Here is a 20266-nt window from a genome sequence, read left to right on the forward strand (position 1 = left end):
TCTTCACAGTCAGCATTGGGTTGAGTAGTCTTGAGTAAGTTTGTACTGTCTACAAACTTTTCCACTGTTTACCCCCTTTTCTAGATCATTTATGAATATGTTGAACACTACAGATCCGAACACTACTATTTACCTCTCTCCATTGTGAAAACTGACCATTTATTCCTACCCTTTGTTTTAGTTACTGATCCATGAGAGGACCTTCCCCCTTATCCCATGATTGCTTACTTTACAGAAGAACTTTTGGTGTAGAAGCTGGTCAAGGGCTTCTGAAAGTACACTACATCAACTGAATCACCCTTATCCACTTGATTGTTGACACCCTAAAGAATTCCAATAGACTGGTGAGGCATGATTTCCCTTTACAAAAGCCATTTGATTCTTCCCCAACATATCTCATTCACCTGTGCGTCTGATAATTCTGTTCTTTATGAGAGTTTCAACCAATTTGCCTGGTACTGAAGTTAAGGTGATCCCGTGATTGCCAGGATCACCTGTGGAGACTTTTTTTAAAATCGGCATTACATTAGCTATCCACCAGTCATCTAGTACAGAGGTTGATTTAAATGATAGGCTGCATAGCAGAATATGTAGTTCTACAATTTTGTTTTTGAGTTCCTTCAGCACATCTGGTCCTGCTGATGTATTGCTGTTTAATTTATCAATTTGTTCCAAAATCTCCTCTTTTGACACCTCAATCTAGGACAGTTCCTCAGGATTTGTTACCTAAAAAGAATGGTTCAGGTGTGGGATTCTCCCTCACATCTCTGCAGTGAAGACCAATGCAAAGAATTAATCTAGCTTCTCTGAAATGGCCTTTATTTCCTTGAGTGCCCCTTTAGCATCTTGATTGTCCAGTGGCCCTCCTGATTGTTTGCCAGGCTTCCTTCTTTTGGTGTACTTAAAAGAAAATTTTCTGTTCATTTTTGCGTCTTTTGCTAGCTGCTCTTCAGATTCGTTTCTGGCCTTCCTAATTATACTTAGACGTACTGTACAGGGCCAACAAGCAGCTACAGTACCAAGCCACACAGTCAAGTGGATAAATCCCTTCCAGGGTAGCAAAGAGTTCAACACACTGTCTGCCCTCACCAGGGTCTTCAGTCCCATCTCTGGGCCCCAAAATCTTGCCCTTCACTTGGGCTTCTAAGCGAGCCTTCTCCCCTTCTCAGTGCTTAGGCCCGCACATAGCTCCCTTCCCTGCTCCTCTGGTCCAACCAGGAACTGACCTGCTTAGCCCCTGCAGCTCCTTTTATCTGATCCCACTGGGTTCTGATTGGCTGCTTCCATGCAGCCTCTCTAGGCAGGCCTGGAGGACCAACTGTCGCTGCTCATTGCTGGAGCGGGCTGTAGTAGTACCACAGGGCCTCCAGCAGGGGGGGTCTTCAGGACCAGGTATTCCTTGTCACTCCTTTGTAAAGTGTGATGTCACATGCACTGTAGGGACCCCAGAATTAAGTCCCGAAGGGAGTCCCCATACAACAAACACTGCCACCGCTCCTCCCTGTTGCTGGCTCCAGTTACCAGGAGCGTGCAGACGCAAAGGACAGCTCTGCAGGATGTGTTGATGAGCTGGCACAATTTCTGGTAAAGTGCCATGGGACGGACAGTCAAGTTTCCCCAAAATGCACCATAAAGGGCTACAGCTGGGGAAGGCACTAGGAAGCCCACAATAGGCCAGATTGACTCAGATCTGTGTATTGCAATGTGGATGTGTGAGTACCGGTGTGAGACCCAGGTCCAGCAATTGTCAACCCAGGGTGACTACCTAGGGTGGACACTCAAGCATGTGCTTACAAATATAGAGAACTGCAGGCTCAAGTCCCATACATCCATGCTTACATTGCAAGGTAGACATACCCTTGAGTGCTATTGGAGCAACTCCAAAATCTTTCAGTTTAAGTAGTATTATCTGGATAGATGATGGTTGGAGGTGGCTTCTACTTAAGAGAAAATAGATAATACAAGAAAAGTTTCTTATTTATCACCATTTTTATGTAGTTCACCTGTGACAACTTCATTCCATTTACTGTTATCAGACCATGTTCTATGGATTATGTATTATCCATAAGCTGTATTTCACAGTGCAGAAAGCCCTTTTTATAATTGTTTCTACCAGAACATTAGCCTTATAATCAGTAGCACTTACACGCATGGAATAGATGGACTGATTTGCATAGCTGTCCTCTAAGGAGTGTAACATCAATCATATTACTAATTTGTTTCTGAGGCAGAAAATTAAAAGTGGTCTGATAAGAAAATTCATTAGTTATCACATTATTAGCTATTGGAGGAAGATATCTGCTTTATTTTAATGTCTCTAAGTTTAGAACTTAGCGGTTCTGCAGTAGCTTCATATTTGTGGTTTTCTATAGTCATTGTCAATGTAGCTTATGCCAAAAATGTAGGTTTTATTAAGATGGTTCAGTGAAGCTTGGGCTGATCAGTCACATCGGGCTGGTTAAACTTATGCTGGGGGCCATATTGGCTCCTGGATTGGTCCAGAATCCTGGAGGTGTAAAGGTGAAAGAAAGCCACGTTTTCCCCTGCCCTGTGCTATGCATCTGATGAGGCATAGCGCAGAGTCTGGCCTAACTTTTCTAAGTCCTCTTTCTCTGAGTTTGGCTACCATCTATCCCTCAGCACTTCCATCTACCCACTGTTAAGGTTTTGGATTCACCAGCTCCTGTCAGCTTCAGAGATAAGAATTTCTGTTTAGTCAGCTCCATATCTCCGAGGAACCTCTGTCTCTACAGCAATTTGTGAAGCTCAGCCTTTTCAGCAGCCTCTTTTGCAGCCACTTACCCTGACACAAGAATGCTGTATAGAAGCTGATAACTTTTCCTTTCCTCTCATCTTTCCATAAGAGCTTCTACCTTCAGGAAAGACATTAGTTTAAAAGAAAACCAAGAACAGCTGATGCACTATCAAATCTCTTAGAATCCTGTCATTTTGTTGTTACTGCATTTCATGGTTGTTTTTCATCTCATCCTCTTTTAGAAGACTTAGTTTAGAATGATTGTGTGTATCTAGTTTGTGTGTGTGTGCGCGTGTGTGTGTATGCGCGTGTGTGTGTGTGTATAGTTTGTGTGTGTGTTTGACAGCGTATTTCTAGTATTCTCATCTTTAATCTCCAGCTAATTCAGTCATATCACTGTAATGCAAGGAAAGGTTACACGTTCCAAGTACCAGGCTAAGATATCAAAAGTCATTCACCTATAGGTATTGTAAGGGGAACATGAAACCATCCACCAATATTTTAGAAGTCTAAACACTTAGGACAAAGGAGTATAATTTCGGTGTAATGGACTGAAATTAAGAAGGGGAAATTTAGGCTGAAGATCAAGAAAAATTCTGTGAGATCTACTAGACTGTGTCATAGTCTCCAGAAGGAAGTAATAGAAGCCTGGTCACTTTTGACTTTTATAACTAGATCGGTAATGTACTAGATAGTATGCATTATTATTATGTATATGGCTCTAGTGCCTAAAGGCCCAGCATTGTGTTGGATGCTGTACAAATACCTAGACAGAGACATTCCCTGCTCAGAGGAGCTTATCATCTAAACAGACAAGGGTGGAGGGGAAAACCCTAGCTCATACATCCCATTAATGGGAGAACTTTTATTAGAAACTTAGTTTCTCGACTCCCTCTTCACTAGACCACACTGCTCCCCCAGAAGCAATAATCCTGCATTATCAATGAGATAAACTAGATGACCTAAGAGAGTTAGTTTCTATGATACACTATAGTGTTACAATTTCCTATATTCAAAGTAACCCTCATTTAATTTCTATGAGACTTAAATATCTTTGCCTGGGTGCAATGTGGGTTATATTAATTGGAGATCTCAATAATTAGATTCTTGTGGCTAACCACAGTTTCATCCATTTAGTGAAAAATCAAAGCAAAAGATGATGAAAAAGAAAGGACAATTCAAGCTATTATTTTTTATTCCTTATTACCCTAGCATCATTCCTTCCACTCTTTCTGTTTTAGATTAAGTGACTTGACTTCCTAAGCCAATCCTCCTGCTAAAGTAATGCTCTAATTTTAGGCTTATCACCCAGCAACAAGACATATTCTTTGTGTGAGATTGCAGTGTGGCTCTGAGACAGCTACTGCATGTTGTGTGTTGTTAGGATTCAGAAATAATTCAGAAACAATATTCTAAATCTTTTTCTAATTAATTTTCTATATTTTTATAAGGGATTTTGTTCCAAGAAAACTCAGAACAATAAAATACATGTCCTCACAGTGTGCTACAAAGTGCTTATTATTTTGCTATTCTAATATACTCTTACTGTCTTTGCAAACAGATGCTCCAAATGCTGTTCTAAATTAAATACTAAGGGCTAGATTTGCATGAGGGTCTATGCCAGCAGAAGACAGTGTAAATCTTGGCACAGGATTCCACCAAAGGCATCATTGTGCACATACAAGATGCTTTCAACCTTTCCTCTGTTGTAGGATCTGCAAGCAGCCAAACCACCCCCTCAAAATGGGCGTACTAGCTGGGGATGGGACTTGACCAATTAGGAGATGCACTGATGCAGAGCATTCTCACGGACCCTTTGCTGGCAGAGATCATGGATCACTCAGCAGAAATGAAAGCTATCCACTGCTTGAACCCCCAAAGAAGGGGGTGGGTACACTGCTTGCATTCCTCTGGGAGTGAATCTTTTCCGGGGTGCTGCAATCCTTAATGAGAGGGGGAGGTGCAAACAGCACCTCCTGCACCAGCCAGGGTGAATCTGACCCTGGGTCATCAAGAGAGCAGTAGGACCAGATCCTCTTCAATGGAGCTGTGCAAATTATACCAGCTAATGCTTGGCCCTTAAGGTATCAAGTCCTTGTAGAAAAGTTTTCTAAAAGACTAATTTTATTTTATTAATAGTAATAAAAATAAAATACACTAGGAATTGTGCTTCTCTGACTTTGGCCACAGCCAAAGAATATTAAATTGACTTCATTTTGTTGATTTACTGTTTGTCGATATGCCTGTATGTGGCTTGAAGCTTGTGACTATCACATGAAATGATGATTTTTTCAGTGGAGGATTGTGTGCTTACACAGTCATTAATTTATTAATTATTATTATTGGACTAGCACCCTAGCATGATCAGGGTCCTATTGTGCTGGTTGAAGACACCTTCAAAGACTTGGGCTCTGCCCCAAGGGTCTTACAATCTAAAATGGCTAGTCAGTTATAAAGCATAAAGTAAGTGCCCACTATCTGCTTCTGCTCCTCAGCATAGTCATGGTTAATTGGCTCATTTCATATAAGTCCTGAGGAAGTATTTGCATGAGGAAAGGGAAATGGCCAAACACATCCATTCAGGGAGAGCGTTCCACGCATAAGGGCACAATGGAAGAAGTCATGGAGAAACTGACAGATAAAGGGATGAGGCTGGAAGCATTGGCAGAATGGAGATGGGGAGCAACATGATGAGACAAGAGAGGGCAAGCAGAGCACAGAGTTGTGAAGTGCCTTTAACATGAGGACGAGAAGCTTGAACTTGATGCAGGGTGGAGAGAGCCAGTGGAGGGATTCAAAGTAGGATGAAGGACATGGTCAGAGCAACAGGCAAGGAAGGTGATGTTAGCAGATGCTTTTTATTCTCTGAAAGACTGATGTTAGTGTTAAGGAGGCCAAAGAGGAGGATAGTATAGTAATGTTGCCCCTTTGCCAACATAACAAAATTTGGAGCCTTGCAGGTTATTTCCCCCAATGGAACAGAAATCAGGGATGCAAAGTCTTATTGCAATTTGTTTATTTATACAATGTGCTCAAATCCCATTTCCTTGAACAACGGTAGTCACAAATGGCACGCAGGCAACTCCTTCTTGGAGAAACTTCAGGCAAGGCACCTCTGTCCTGTCCTCAGAAATAGCTGTCTTGTGTCTCTGTCTCTCTTCAAGGTCTTCCACAAGTCTTAACAATTTAACATTAACATCAAAGACCCCTAATGGGCAAGCATGACAATAGTCAAGATGGGAGATGGTGAGGGCCTGGATGAGAGTTTTGGCTGTATAGATTGAAAGCAATGGATGCACTTTACAAATGGTTATGAAAGAAGCAACAGCAGGATTTGGACACAGCCTGGATGTGCTGAGAAAGTGCTAGGAAGGATTCAGAGATGCCCCAAAATTTCGGGTCTGAGTAACAGGGACAGTAGTGGTGTTAACAACAGTGACAGAGGATGTAGGAAGTGGAAAGGGTTTAAAAAGTAGCTTCTGATTTTGTGTGACTCGGTTTCCGGGTGCTCTACTTGCGGCATTTAGATTTTCAGGGATACTGAGCACCCACAGCTCCAACTGAAAATTAGAGTTAATACATGTACCCAAAATACGTGAATGGGTTTTACAATTACTGTCCTGTATTTATGCAACATCCGTAAGCAATACTTCCATGATAGATATAAACACAAGAAATCTATTTAATTAATACATGGATTTGTGTGTGTTAGCATGATGGAAATAAGTATTCTGTTCAACATTAATTGAATGAAACACGATGGCAATGAAATGATTCCTTTGTTGGGAAGATCAGCCAAAGCATTTTGTAACAGCTTGACAGCCAGACTTGCACATATTTGCGGGTCTAATTAATACACTTATGCTTACAAGAAGGAGGGAGCCTGCACCATAATGCAGAGATGGAAAGATGCAAGGACCTACTGATTAGCTTTAAATATGCTGAAGTGCCATTAGGAAAGATGTTTTACCAGAGGACTATAAGCTTCAGAATGCAAATTTCTGTCATGCTTAAATGAATGCATAGGAGAAAGGGGCAGAGAACAGACCATATGAACCGTATTCACTATCTAGGTATCATATCTTTAAGTAGTCAAATGATGGCCAAAGAGGATAGTCATTCTAAAATATAACAATTCTAGATCTCCCAGTTACACAAACCCAGCAGGGGCAGTGTGAGGATGGAGTTTGAAGATATATAGTGTTAAACATGACGATGACAAAAACCTTACCCCAAGCAAAGTTTTGACCCCCAAAAGGGTGAAATGCCAGAGACTCCAGGGACTTCACTACTGCTACTGATCTTACCCGAAAGGCACTCAGATACTACTGTGAAGGACAGCAGTATAAAACTGTAAAATAGATAGATTCAGAGTCCCTATTTGAAATGAACTACTTTTTAGGAGCACTATTCTTGTAAAGTGATTTCACATCCTATTCAGTGGGCAGTTATTTATCTAGCACCATAACTATGCATGGTGCTTAACAGAAAAGCAACACTGACGAATCCCTCCCATCTCAAGTTAGATACAATATATCATGGGCTGGCAGAAAAAACAGTGGGGAGAATGTGGAAAGATGAGAGTTACAACAATGAGAGATTCTGAGAGATGTTTATTGTTATGTCCAATCTGTTAGCTCCATTTTTTAAAATGTACTCTATTAAAATACGGAACAGCAGCCAGAATGAAGGGCAGAGTGGAGATCCGCATTGGAAAGATGATTGAAAGGAGGTGTCATGAGAGTTAGGAAGGAGCAGCGGGACCTGTGTGCTACACAGGATCAGGGTAGGTATTCCAGACATCAGGACAGCAGAAGAAAAAGCATAGCATAGCTTGTGGAAGAGATGAAGGGAACATCAAGTCCAGGTGAACTGGCAATGGCGTAGAAGGAAGGCATAGTATGCTATAGAGTATAATCCAAAGAAAATGGCTGAGCCAGAAAGGAATGTGCTTTAAGGAAATGTTAGTGAATATTTCATCATGTTGACTCTTTGTGTAGTCTCAAAATCTTCATAGAGACAGTGGCTATAATTGACTCAGACTTTGGACAGAGAGGGGCAACTCCTCCCACAGCAGAGAGACACATGATCCAAGAAAAGGCAGCTTTCAGCTGTGCTCTGCAAGGTAACATGCATTGTCCTGTTGCTATATATCTAAGATTCATGTGTTAGCTCAAAGGGCCATTTCACTGTCAGCCTAGTAATTAGTATTTTATAGAGCATTGCCCTTCCTGTATGAGTAGTGTCCTAGTTTGGCTGCATAGAGTGTATAGGGTGGTGGTATCAATACACTCAGGCAAACTCATTCAACTCCAGTAAGAGCTGATCTCCTGAGTGCTGAAAGGCTGTCAGCAGATGCTTAATATGAAACGTAACACAAAACAGACTAGGGACTAACTTTAATTGAGTCTCGGGATCTAGCAGTAATTGCCAATACCCTTTGGACAAGTTAATGGTAGCTAGGTACTGAGACTCATTCTCTCGACTAAAGTCTGTCCAAAATTTCATCTTTTCCTAGGCATGGGGTAAGCTTCAGATACTGTTAAGGTGTTAAGCCTCTGATAGTTTGTACGGAGGCCAATAGACCCATCTATCTTGGGAGTTAGAACAATGTGTTATCCCCAAGGGCTGTGATAGGGTCTATTTACATTCGGGGCCAGTGTATCTCCTTTTCCAGGTTTTGAAATTGCAGTCCCAATGTCATTTTCTCCTATTTATTTCCTTTGAGGGCCATTCCGGTCAGATTTCTGTGTCACAGATGCAATTAAGGGTGCCAACTTTTTCATGTATACTAAGCAACTGAAGAGTCATAATTGATCAAAATGGGTTTTAATTGTTTATTTCAATAAAAACACATTTTAAGTTCTACATTATATTTATTGGCACTAAACTAATTGACAAAAGCACTAATCAACAGTGATTATTACTAGCTGAATGACAATTCTCTGAGCTATTATTGTCAAGAAAAATATTTTCCTGGAAGCTGTCAAAAAATATCATTCCCATTCTTAGTCTAGCCTCTTAGTCATTCAGGTAAAAAAAGGTCCCACTGTGGTTCTAGAGGATGGTAAGTGGATAACTAGTATAGCCTGGCCAACCCTTACTCTCTCATCCCAGATTCATTGGCATTAATGTGCCCAGCTCTGTGTAGCGAGTTCTATATAGATACTGCTTTTGACTCTATATCATTACTTCCCCACCCATATGTCATTTATTGTTTTGAAATATCTTCTGCTTGGTGCCCTGAAGTAAAATCACAGAGGTTTATAGGGGGGAGGGATAGCTCAGTGGTTTGAGCATTGGCCTAGTAAACCCAGGGTTGTGAGTTCAATCTTTGAGGGGGCCACTTAGGAATCTGGAGCAAAAATCAGTACTTGGTCCTGCCAGTGAAGGCAGGGGGCTGGACTCAATGACCTTTCAGGGTCCCTTCCAGTTCTATGAGATAGGTATATCTCCATATATTATATTAGTGCTCCATTCCTAGCACACATTCTCTCTCTCTCTCTCACACACACACACACACACACACTCACTCTTAATTGACTTGAAACTTCAGCTTGATAGTTTTTTCATATAATGAATTCCACCAACTAACCAATGGTGTACTTTACTGTAATTGTCAGGACTGATCTGAATTCTAATTTGGAATAAGTCAGCATAATTGTAGTAATTTTATCATCATTCACATTATATGCATAGTGTGCTATAAGGCAGTAGTTCTCAACCAGGGATCTGGGGCCCTCTGGGGGCCATGAGCAGGTTTCACGGCATCCTCCAAGTATGGCCAGCATTAGACTCTCTAGGGCCTAGGGCAGAAAGCCAAAGCCCCACTGCATGGGGCTGAAGCCTGGGGCTCTGACCCCCACACCCGGAGCTGCAGCTGAAGCCTGAGCAATTTAGCTTCACAGGGACCCCTATGGCGTGGGGCCCCAGGCAATTGTTGTGCTTGCTACCCCCTAATGCCAGCCCTGGATTTGATATGCAGAAAACCAGTTGTTGTGGCACAGGTGGGCCATGGAATTTTTATAGCATGTTCGGCATGGGGGGGTTGGGGGGGGGGCTCTGAAAGGAAAGGGTTGAGAACCCCTGCTATAAGGCACTTAAAGAGTTAACATTGAATGTCTCATTACACCTGGCAATAGTGCTGACTGTCACTTCAAGGTTATCAATTTCAAGGTGTCTACCCTGTGTAATAATTGCAAATATATCTCTCTCCTTCCTGTGCAACAACATGACAGATAACTATTCATTATATTTCCTCATAAAGGATCATCTTCCCTTCATCACATCAGCTTTCAGCCTCTTATGACAGTTCAGGTCTTAACAAGAGAATGAAATGACACTGCCAAATGATTAATTCAAAGATGAACTCAGAGGAGTTTAGGGACATAAATAGAAAATCAACTTATCAACAGGCTCTGATCTTGTTTCGCTCGCCTATTTCAGAGTTTCCAATCAGTTAGACACCCAGCCATGGTATAGTTCTTGTACCACAGGAAGCTTGGGAGCACTGGAGAGAATATTGGAACATTGAGAAACATAAAGGACTCTCCTCTGAACTGGCTGAGTAAGACTCCCATAGTGCTCCCAGTTACCCAATATTATACCAGAGAGGGGAAATTTCTTCCTGACCTCAGCTCATGCACCAGTGGAACATATGGGCAGGCCATTAACTAGCTGTAACAATGCATATTTTGGTTGGTGCTGGATGGTTTACACAATGTTATTATTGTGTCTCTGAGGGCACAGGTGTTCATCTGTCAAATGGATTATGGTAGGGAGAAAGTACATGTCAATCTCATCTCTTTCTTTTGATGTGAAGCCAATAAACCATTCACTGTCGTTGGTGTGAGGATTTTTACAGCAGCAGAGATCACGTGGTTCATGTCTGTTTCCTAACCCTAGGAAATTCAGAGGAGATTCTAGTGGCTCTTTAGGGCTGAATGTCTTTGCCATATTGATCAGGTCAGGAGCAGATGGAATGGTAAAGCACCCATAATTAAATAATCACACTTACTGAAGGCCACCAGGTATTACAGAGGTTTAACAATAACAGTGTTTTGACAGGTGCTTTCAACAATCTTTTTCTGACAATCCAGCATTGTTACATATAGAAAGGGCAATATTAACCATGGCCGTACTTGATTAAAGTGACTTATTCCAGACACGCAGTATTCATACCCTTGGTGATAATTACCATAATCTCAAGAGGTGTTGGGGGTGGGGAGACTTTCCATTGCTGCTGGGTTAACAGCTTTAGTCACACTATACAGTACTGTGGCATTTTCAGAAATTTACCCATAACTAATCATTTGTGTTGAGGGTGATTCACAGCCTTAGCTTCTTCATTCTTTATAGGGAATTCTTGCATCATGAGGCTTCTCAAAATCCAACAGGACTGGCACTTGAAGCAGGCTGTCATGAACATCAAGTTGAAACTGCTTTTCTTGTGTGAGTGGATGATAAGAAGAACAATGGATGCTACTCTGAGCAGATTATCCAAGCCTTGGAGAACATTGCATGTATTTTAATTAAAGTGATACTGTCAAGTAGAAAATCATGGATCAGATCCTTAGCTAATGTAAATTAACACAGCTCCATTGACTTTACTGGAATCAATGGAGCTCTGCCAATTTACAGCAGCTGAGGATCTGACCACATATAGCTAGAAAACATTAACATCCATGTTACTGCTAACACTTCAGATGATTAAAACAAATAATTTTAAGCATTTCACCAGTTTTGCTGTTGATGTACTGTTTGCATTGCACTCATCTGGCACAATGGGGCTGGACACATCAGGTCTTTGTTTACAGTCAGATTCTCTTTGCTCATCCTGGAGTAACTCCATGCTGTTATAAAAACTGGGTTTTACTGAAATTAAAGAAAGCCACAAAAACATTTTCTTAAATGTTTGGGCCTAAACTAAACTGGAGGGTGGCATCCCCTTTGTGTTCAAGTCTGTTTTGTGTTCTTTAAAGCAAATAGAGCAGATATTCAAGAAACAACAGCAGTGCTTGCTTTAAGTGTGCATCTCCAGCATTAAATCCCAGCAAATTCTCCCAGCCCATCAACAGCCACAGCAAACCCCCAAAACTGCTGTGGTTCTGCTACATATGGGGAGGAAGAGCAGAGACTGCACAGGGGAACTCTGTAGTCCCCTACATGCCACAAAGACAACCTCCACATTGACTCTCTTTATGGCTACATCTACCCTTGTGCGCTTCCCTGGGGTACTTAGACATGTACTGTTGCACGTGTACCTGTACTCACGTCAACTGTCCACATATGGCGTGCTGGGCACAGGTATACACTATGCACAAGCATTTACCTATATCCACACTACCCCTTTTCAGTATGCAGTGGCAGCGCTAGTATTTCAGGTTCAGAATCCCAGAGTCCTGTGTGTCACAGGAGACACTCCGGGAACCGCCTTGTTGCGTGTTGCTGATACGGTGCACTGCCTTCACACATTTGGTGACAGCAGCTTGCAGTTCTTTCTCCTTTCTGCCAAACTGCATTGATGAAATGGTGCAAGTCCATGATGATGTGGTTCTACTCCTGCTCCTGCTTGCAGGACAAATGTTCATGTGGTGCAGTACCAGAGACTGGATGGAATGGGACCAGAAGTATTTCAGATGCTTAAAGACGGCAGATCAACAGGACAAATGAAAATTCACTGGGATCCCATGGAATAGATGTGTTGAATGTTGGGTTCACAATGGTATGCTCGTGGCTGGACCCCACATCCGGTTATGGAGAAGTGACATGGTGTGGTGGGACCACATTATCTTGAAAACTTGAGGTGATGGCCAGTGGCTTCAGAATGAGGAAGCAGACCTTCATGGAGTTGTGTGAGCAGCTTGTACCAAACCTCTAGCATCAGACCACTTATTTTTTTGCAAATCCATACTAGCACAGAAGTGGATGGCTATTTGTCTATTTGCCAACCAGTTCAGAGTTGGGAAGTAAACTGTTGGGGTCATGGTTGTATACCTCTGCCACGCTAGCAGTACTGTAATGGGTGGTTGCCATAGCCAAAAATTCCTGAAATGGCAGAGGGATTTCAGAGGGTGGGGTTGCCAAACTGTGCAGGGGCTATTGATGGAACATGCATACCAATACTTTGGTCACCGAAAGGGACAAGTTGGTACATGAACTGAAAAGGTTACTATTCACGCATTCTCCAAGGCTTAGTGGACCAAAGAGGGTCGGCTCCTGAACACCAACACTGGACATATGGGAAAGGTCCATGACGCTAGGGTGCGGAGATTGTACTGCCAGGGAGAAGAAGGGACTTTATTACCCACAGAAATGATGTGATTTTGTATAATGTATCTGTGCTGACATATTTCAGGGGACCTCACCTACCCACTCCTAATGTGGCGCATGAAGCCATACCCCCAGCATCACCAAAGCCAAGAAAAGCTACTGCCTGAGTAGCTGCAGAATGATGGGGGAGTGTGCCTTTGCTATCTGAAAGCTCATTGGCTATGCCTGCAGACCCTGTGGATACCAGTGTAGCTGACACGGTTCACATCATTGTGGTGTGTGGTGCCTTGCACAACATACGTGAGACTAACGGGGAATACTTCCAGAGCGAGTGGACATAGGACAGATCTGGTTTTCAGAGCCTGTTCAGGCAGCCAGATCCCACCCATGTGCACACTGCTTTTAGTTCCTGGCAGGCAAGGGACATTAATGAAGCTATTTGCTCACACATTGTGGATCAGCATGGAGCAGAAGGTGACCTGGGACTGTACTGAGGGACACTATTGTGACAGTAGGGTGCTGTTGAAAAAGCTCAATAGAGCATTGCTACATACTTGTATTGCAACTTATCTCAGTGGGTCTCAATCCCCAGCAGTTGACACTAATGTACTAACCGAAAGCAGAGTATCGGGCGAGGGCCCTCAGTATTAACATCTTTGGCTGTGGTTTTGTGCTGCAGAGAGTGTATATGCACTTTAATGCCATCATTGAGCACTGGTTTAGGTACATGTAAACAGCTCTGCTTGCTTTATGGAGATCACTTAGGCATTGTTGAAGTAATTTAAAACCAGTTCTGTAAGGTTTTGGGAGCGCTGTATTATTGCCTAGGCCGACAAATTTGCAGGGAAGGAAACTCCCCTCTGCGCCCCACCCCCCTGCTCCAGCTCACCTCCGCCTCCTCTGCAAGCGGGCTGCCGCGTCCTGTTTCTCTCCGTTCCCAGTGCTTGCGCCGCGAAACAGCTGTTTCGCGGAGCAGGGAGGGAGGGGGAAGAGGGGGAACACTGCGTGCTGGGGGAAGAGACGGGGCCGGGGATTTGGGGAAGGGAGGGGGCGGAGACTTTGGGGAGGGGGTTGAAATGGGGCAGGAAAAGGGCGGAGTCGGGGCGGGGCCAGGGCAGCAATTATTTCCCGGCCTAGGGGCGGCAAAATTATTAATCCGCCACTGGCCTTCACATTCCTTCTTCACAGTTTTCTGACTTTTTTCACAGCACTTACCAGCTGTTGTACATGAGTATTCCCATGGTGCAAGTGGTGACTCTTTGATGGGGAAAGAGGGGTCTTAAATGCACTGTTCAGTGTCAGCGATCTTCACTGTTAATTTACTTTTGTTTCCTTTGTCTGAATTGTCACTTAAGTCCTTAACAGAGCTTCTCATCCTGCCCCTCATTGCATCGTGTCATACGATGAGCCCAGCAAGGTTGATGAGGGGTCATGAATCACTTCAGGATCTGTATTCACAGCCCTGGAGAGCACCCAGTCCAGCTCATTATAGCATGTGCAAGTGCTAGGTCCGCCCTGGAATGATTGTTGGAGTCCTTCATTCTCTGGTGCAAAACGCTAAGATACTTCATACACTCCCAGCACTGGGATAGAGTCCGGTGAATGCCAGCCTCCATGAAATCTCCCAGAACAGGTGAATGTTCCTGCTGTTCCAGGCAAAGTCGTGGAGGATGGTGTACTCTGACCACAGAATGATCAGAACCCAGGTGGGCTCCAGAGACCAAGGTGGCAGCTCTTGAAAGTTGATCTGTGATTGCCTGTGCTGATCAATAGCGTTCACAGGAGAATTGATGTTAAGTGCTCAGCACAGGTCACTATTACCTATGGCAAGTCAGCATCAGGGACTTTACCACCAGCAAAGGGATCAGTGCATTGTGGGAATAGCCCTGAAGAGCTACTGATGCCTGGGAGCTGGTACATGCCCCTTGCCCATCCATGCTGCACCGTAGAACCGGTATGAGGCCGTGCCACAGCAGAGGTTTGCACATTCCCACATCCCTCATGTGTGCTAACTTTCATGATGTGCACTCTCCTTCAGGACCATGCTTCAGATCTTCAGATGTGGACAAAGGGGGGTTGTGGCACAACACCACACATGTAACCGCGTACAGTCGCAAGTGTAGACGTAACCTATGGGAGCATAAAATAGATTTTGAGGGGTGATCAGGGGAGTAGCAGGGCATTGCCAGTCTATTTACAAACTGCATTAATCCACTCACCAAACATACCACATGGGGCAGAGGTCACAGAAGGTCACCACTGTTTGCCTAAAGTAATGGCTGCTGTCCATCTGTGCAGGGGGCCCCCTGTCTCCAGGTTACAGGAAGGATTTTGTACCACTCAATAGACAGGACATTATAACACCAGCTCTCATATTCTCCCTCTCACAGCTTTCTGGTCACTCAAGCCTGACATAAAACAAAGTTCCACTGAGCTGGAGCCTGCTGTGTCAGGTGATGTTTCAGTCACTTGTTTTCTTGGTGCAGCTCAAACAGGATTTCTCTAGCTCTGACAGATTGTGGCTAAAACCTCCACACAGCTTGTCCTTCAGAAGTCCCCAGATGTCTCAGCTGACACTTCCCTGGCATATACTTCATGGGAAAAATGTAAAAAAGCTGTCACTCATCCACTTTAAATTTTCCTTGTTACTGTGCTGCTGTGATAGCATCAATCAATATTTAGGAAAATTGTCACTAGCTCCAAATTTCTCTTTGATTGCCAAGACTTGTAGATTTGATTCTTAGGGAACTTCCCTGTTTTTGTCTACAGCATTTTGCATAGTTGCTCTCTTCCTTTCATAAGTCATGGCACTCATCTTACTTCTAGACCTTTAAAGGTTGTTAGAAAGTACCTTTGCATTCATGAGATTAGATAGAGCCACATATCAATAAACACATTTCAAGCATTCCCTTCTGATTTACATTTTCTCTAAAGTGATCTGATCACCTCTGCTGTTCATTTTATTAACTGTTTGAAATTCAACCCTAAGCAGTGGGCCAGCACAGTCTATGCACTACTTAAGCCATGAAAATAGGGCTTAGTGGGATTTAAAAGTTGAATATATATAACCCACTGGCCACTGTGTCCTCATCTATGCCTGATCCACACGGGATGCAAGTCTATGACTTATGTGATGGCCACCATCTTGACAGACACACCAGGGAATGAACTGGGGAAACCCCAGAGCTAAAAGCACGAGTCTTTACAGCATCAGCTAAGAGCCTGGCTATCAAGGTGAGAGCTGTAATGGACCCATATCCATACCCATAAGGGGGTTCCTTAACACACATCGACTAGTGAGTTACATGTAGTCTTTGTACTGGCTCTCTGCACTGGGGTTTATATTATTTCCCCATAGGTGTATTTTAGGATCTCTTTATTCATTCCTACTAATTCCACGGGGTCAGTTCTTGAAAAGGCCCTTTCAGCCCTCCATTTTTCTAACGGCAGATAAAAGGCATTCTATGAAATGTACTGTGTGGGAGTCATTTGGATGAGACCTTATGAACCAAGATCCCAACTGCCTCTGTGCCCCTTAGAGCTCCTTTGGCACTTTTCATAGAAGTAGGGGTTTGTCCTAGTGTCTTTGGCCAAACATGTTGCTCCCTCTTGTGCAGTGCCCCATATACTGGTTAGAGTGTCACCTTTTTAGGGTGGGGACAATCTTTTTGTTCTGTGTTTGTACAGCACCTATCACAATGAGGTCCTGCTCAGTGACTGGGACTCCGAGACACTAGCACAAGACAAATAAGTAATAATAATGGTTGTTTGACACCCTCCACCCCAGAGGTGGCTGCATTTCCGTGCCGCTTTACATGTATAGCTGAAACCTTCATTTGAAATAATTTAGGATTAAATAAATGTGCTAGTAAGTTAGAGTTTATTTATAGCACAAATGGGGTGGAGGGGGGACAGCATTTTGGCATCGAGACAGGGGTCATAGTCTTAGCTATTTCCTGTTTTCTTTGGAAGTTTTCATTGTCTCAGATGCTTTTGGTCTCTGTTCTACTCAATTAACTTCAGTCTGTGTACAATATCTCCTGACATACGATCAACAGCAAATCCTTTGTGATACTGTTAATCATGCTGCTGTAGGGCCCCCCACCTCAAAAAGCTGGTGAGATTATCAATCATCATTTTTTTAAGTCTGCCTTGAGGAGTGTCACTTGTTCTATTAGCATTTTGATTTCAATAGGAACTGTGGGCATGGCAAGCTCCCAGGATGGTTCTTAATAGCAGTATTTAGAAGCAATGTGAGAGTATGGAATATCTGATAGAGCATAATTAATCAGAAAGCTTTTTGGTGATCACTTTGTGCACAGGGAGGGATAAACAAGATAAGGTCCTGATACTGCACACTCTTATACTCATGAACTTTACTCACATGAGTATGCTGATCCTTTCATAAAAAATACCTCAGCCATCGCAGGAGCTCCATTCTAGTCTAGGTCAGCAAGCAACCATACCTTTGCTGTGGTGATCCCTGGGATGTAAAAATCTCTTCTCCTTCACAGCCTCAAATTATCCCTCCTCATCTTTCAGCAGCAGCACCTGAGAACCAGTCTTTTGCAAAGCTGCTTTTTATTATGACCCGTCAGCTCTCATATGCAGTATCTCTTCCCCTGTGTCATCCCTATATGCAGCACACCTTCTCTGCATCTCCTACAGGGTTTGAGTTAATGATATGCCTAAGGCCCCAATTCTGCAAACACTTGTGCACATGCTTAACTTTACACACCTGAATCCACTGGATCAAGTATGAATTGAAGCATGTGTAGAAGTGTTCCCAGAATCAGGCACAAAGTGAGCTGATCTACTCTGAGTGCTTGATGTCCTTCAGAGAAGTTTGTAAAATAAGAAATCCATATCCCTGTTTAACCCAGGAATTAGGAGCCTCTGAAGGTTTATGGGCAACTTTTTTGATTTTAAACCTTTTGATATCTAAATTTTATAAAGTTTTTAAGATGGGAGAATACAGGTGTGTGGGTGTTGAAGGTGTTTGGGAAGCAGATCCAAAACCAGATTTATCACAAAGCAAAGTAGGACTAGGGCTATAGTAATATAATATCAGGAAAATTTACACAGTAATCAACCAGTCCATCTATTTTAATGTTGCATAGAAATATTTGGACCCATGTAACATTATCAAAAGCAAACCACAGAGATGGTGGTATGTGCCATTTCTACCAACACATTATGTGCTACATGAATATTTTCTTATAAATATCTTTAAAGTGCCTAGCACACTGCTGCAAATAAATTATTAAAAGTTAATAAATAATTTCTGTTCACAGATCTGTTTGCAGAAAACTAAAGTTTCCAGTAAGATGAGGATTTTTAAAAAGTCTATTCTATTAAAGTTTTGTAGATAGGGTATCACAGATTTGAAACTCTCTCATGATGAGTTAAAACTAAGCACTATTTGCCTAGAAGTCAAATACGAAAAGATTTCTGCAGGCATAAAAGAATGTATTTGAAAAATATCAGAGGGGTAGCCGTGTTAGTCTGAATCTGTAAAAAGGAACAGAGGGTCCTGTGGCACCTTTAAGACTAACAGAAGTAGTGGAGCATAAGCTTTCGTGGGTGAATGCCCACTTCACTTGCGTCTGTTGAAGTGGGCATTCACCCACGAAAGCTTATGCTCCACTACTTCTGTTAGTCTTAAAGGTGCCACAGGACCCTCTGTTGCTTTTTATTTGAAAAGTGGATAAAATGGTCGTACCTTTCTGAATAATTTGGAGTCTGGAATCTGATCCTAATGAAGACATGGGGAATTTTACCATTGATTTCTATAGGGACAGGATCATGTCATTTGAATCTCAATGTACAGCAAATAATGATTTAGAGTCTGAGGCAAAGCCCATTTAAATCAATAGGAATCATTCCAGCCTCAGCTTACTTTGAAACCATTGTTAATCTACCCTGTTCAGATGTTCATTCCTAATAACCTTATAACTTTGATTCTTTAATCCTTGTCTTGTCTGTGTCATTTGATAAAAAAAGTGAGGATACAAATTTCAGACTTGATTTCCTAAAGTTAGGCACCTCATTCAATATTTAATCACCTAAATGAGAGGCCCCGATTTACATAAGTCCTGAGCCTTTGCAACCCCATCAACTTCAATGGGAGTTGTGTGTACTTGACACCTTTTGAAAATCAGGCGTCTAGTGTTACGTGTATACATATGGGTTTAAGCGCCTACATTTGAAAATTTTGATGTGTGGTGAGTGCACAGTAGCCCTGGTCTTGCAGCCTTTAGTCACATGAGTAAAGTCTCATTAAAGTCAATGGGACTTCACATGCAAGTAAGAGCTGCAGGCTACAGTTGTTCTATTAAATGTTTACTTAATAAAACAGGTGAACATAAAAAGGAGATATCTGGATGTCAGATTATTCTTCAAGTTTGTGGAAATAATTGCCAAAGAGCCTGCTTAATTTTTAAACATGAACACACTCCTATTTTTAAATTGTTTCCTTCTTTCCCAGGCACAAGTGTTTGAGCAGCTGCATGTAGTAGCACTGGCTAGTCTATTGTAGTAAATGAGAGCGATTATTGGTAAATATGCCAAAATGTCATTTGTTTCATAATGCTAGTTCAAACATTTGGATACGTCTGCCCCATTGTCTTGTAGCAAAGAGAGTATTATCTAGAGCAATTATAGTGCCGTTGTTCTTCACTATCTGCCAAAGCGAAGAGACTGACATATACTGTATGGTACAGCCATGCAGTCTGTTCCTTGCAGTACAAACCAGGCCTGGTGCTTTATGAAAGAAAAGAATGTTAACACAGTGTCAATTACAGTGCTATTAAGACACTTTCACATAAGTCTCTGAATTAGTCTGCTCAATTGCTACAAATTCTGAATAACTCTGAGAATTTAATCCATGCATAATTTATTCCCGTTCTTTCCCCTTAGCTAGTTTTGTGATTTTCTTTAATGTTTAAGTACTGCATAATTTTTTTCCATTGTACTCTTCTAGACTTCCCTGTCTTAATTACATTCTTCATAATGCTCCACTATAGAGGAGTAATTATTTCTAATCTTTGCCCTTATTTCCACTAAGTAAAAATCCAGGGGGGAGGGGGGGAAGTAATGATTTTCTTGAAGTTTCTGTATACATTCAGATCTGACAAAGTCATCAAAGTAAAATGGCTCCAAGGTCATCTCAGATAAGGAAGACACATGAAACAGCTCTGTTAATTTGTAGTATTAGCCTAAATGTAAAAAAGTGAAAAA

General features: G+C 42.3%; 2 long non-coding RNA genes across 2 annotated transcripts in view; both read right to left on the reverse strand.

The window, feature by feature from the left end:
- LOC122174839 (uncharacterized) overlaps positions 1-20266 on the reverse strand; it is a 139111-nt gene that overhangs the window by 20836 nt on the left and 98009 nt on the right. The window lies entirely within an intron of this gene.
- Positions 11226-17856, reverse strand: LOC135981348 (uncharacterized). The gene is made up of 3 exons (XR_010598332.1): positions 17494-17856; positions 15247-15618; positions 11226-15157 (listed from the first exon to the last, which is right to left on the reverse strand). It is a non-coding gene; the product is annotated as an uncharacterized LOC135981348 (long non-coding RNA).

This window comes from Chrysemys picta, chromosome 2 (assembly GCF_011386835.1).
Source record: "Chrysemys picta bellii isolate R12L10 chromosome 2, ASM1138683v2, whole genome shotgun sequence".
Classification (NCBI taxonomy): domain Eukaryota; kingdom Metazoa; phylum Chordata; order Testudines; family Emydidae; genus Chrysemys; species Chrysemys picta.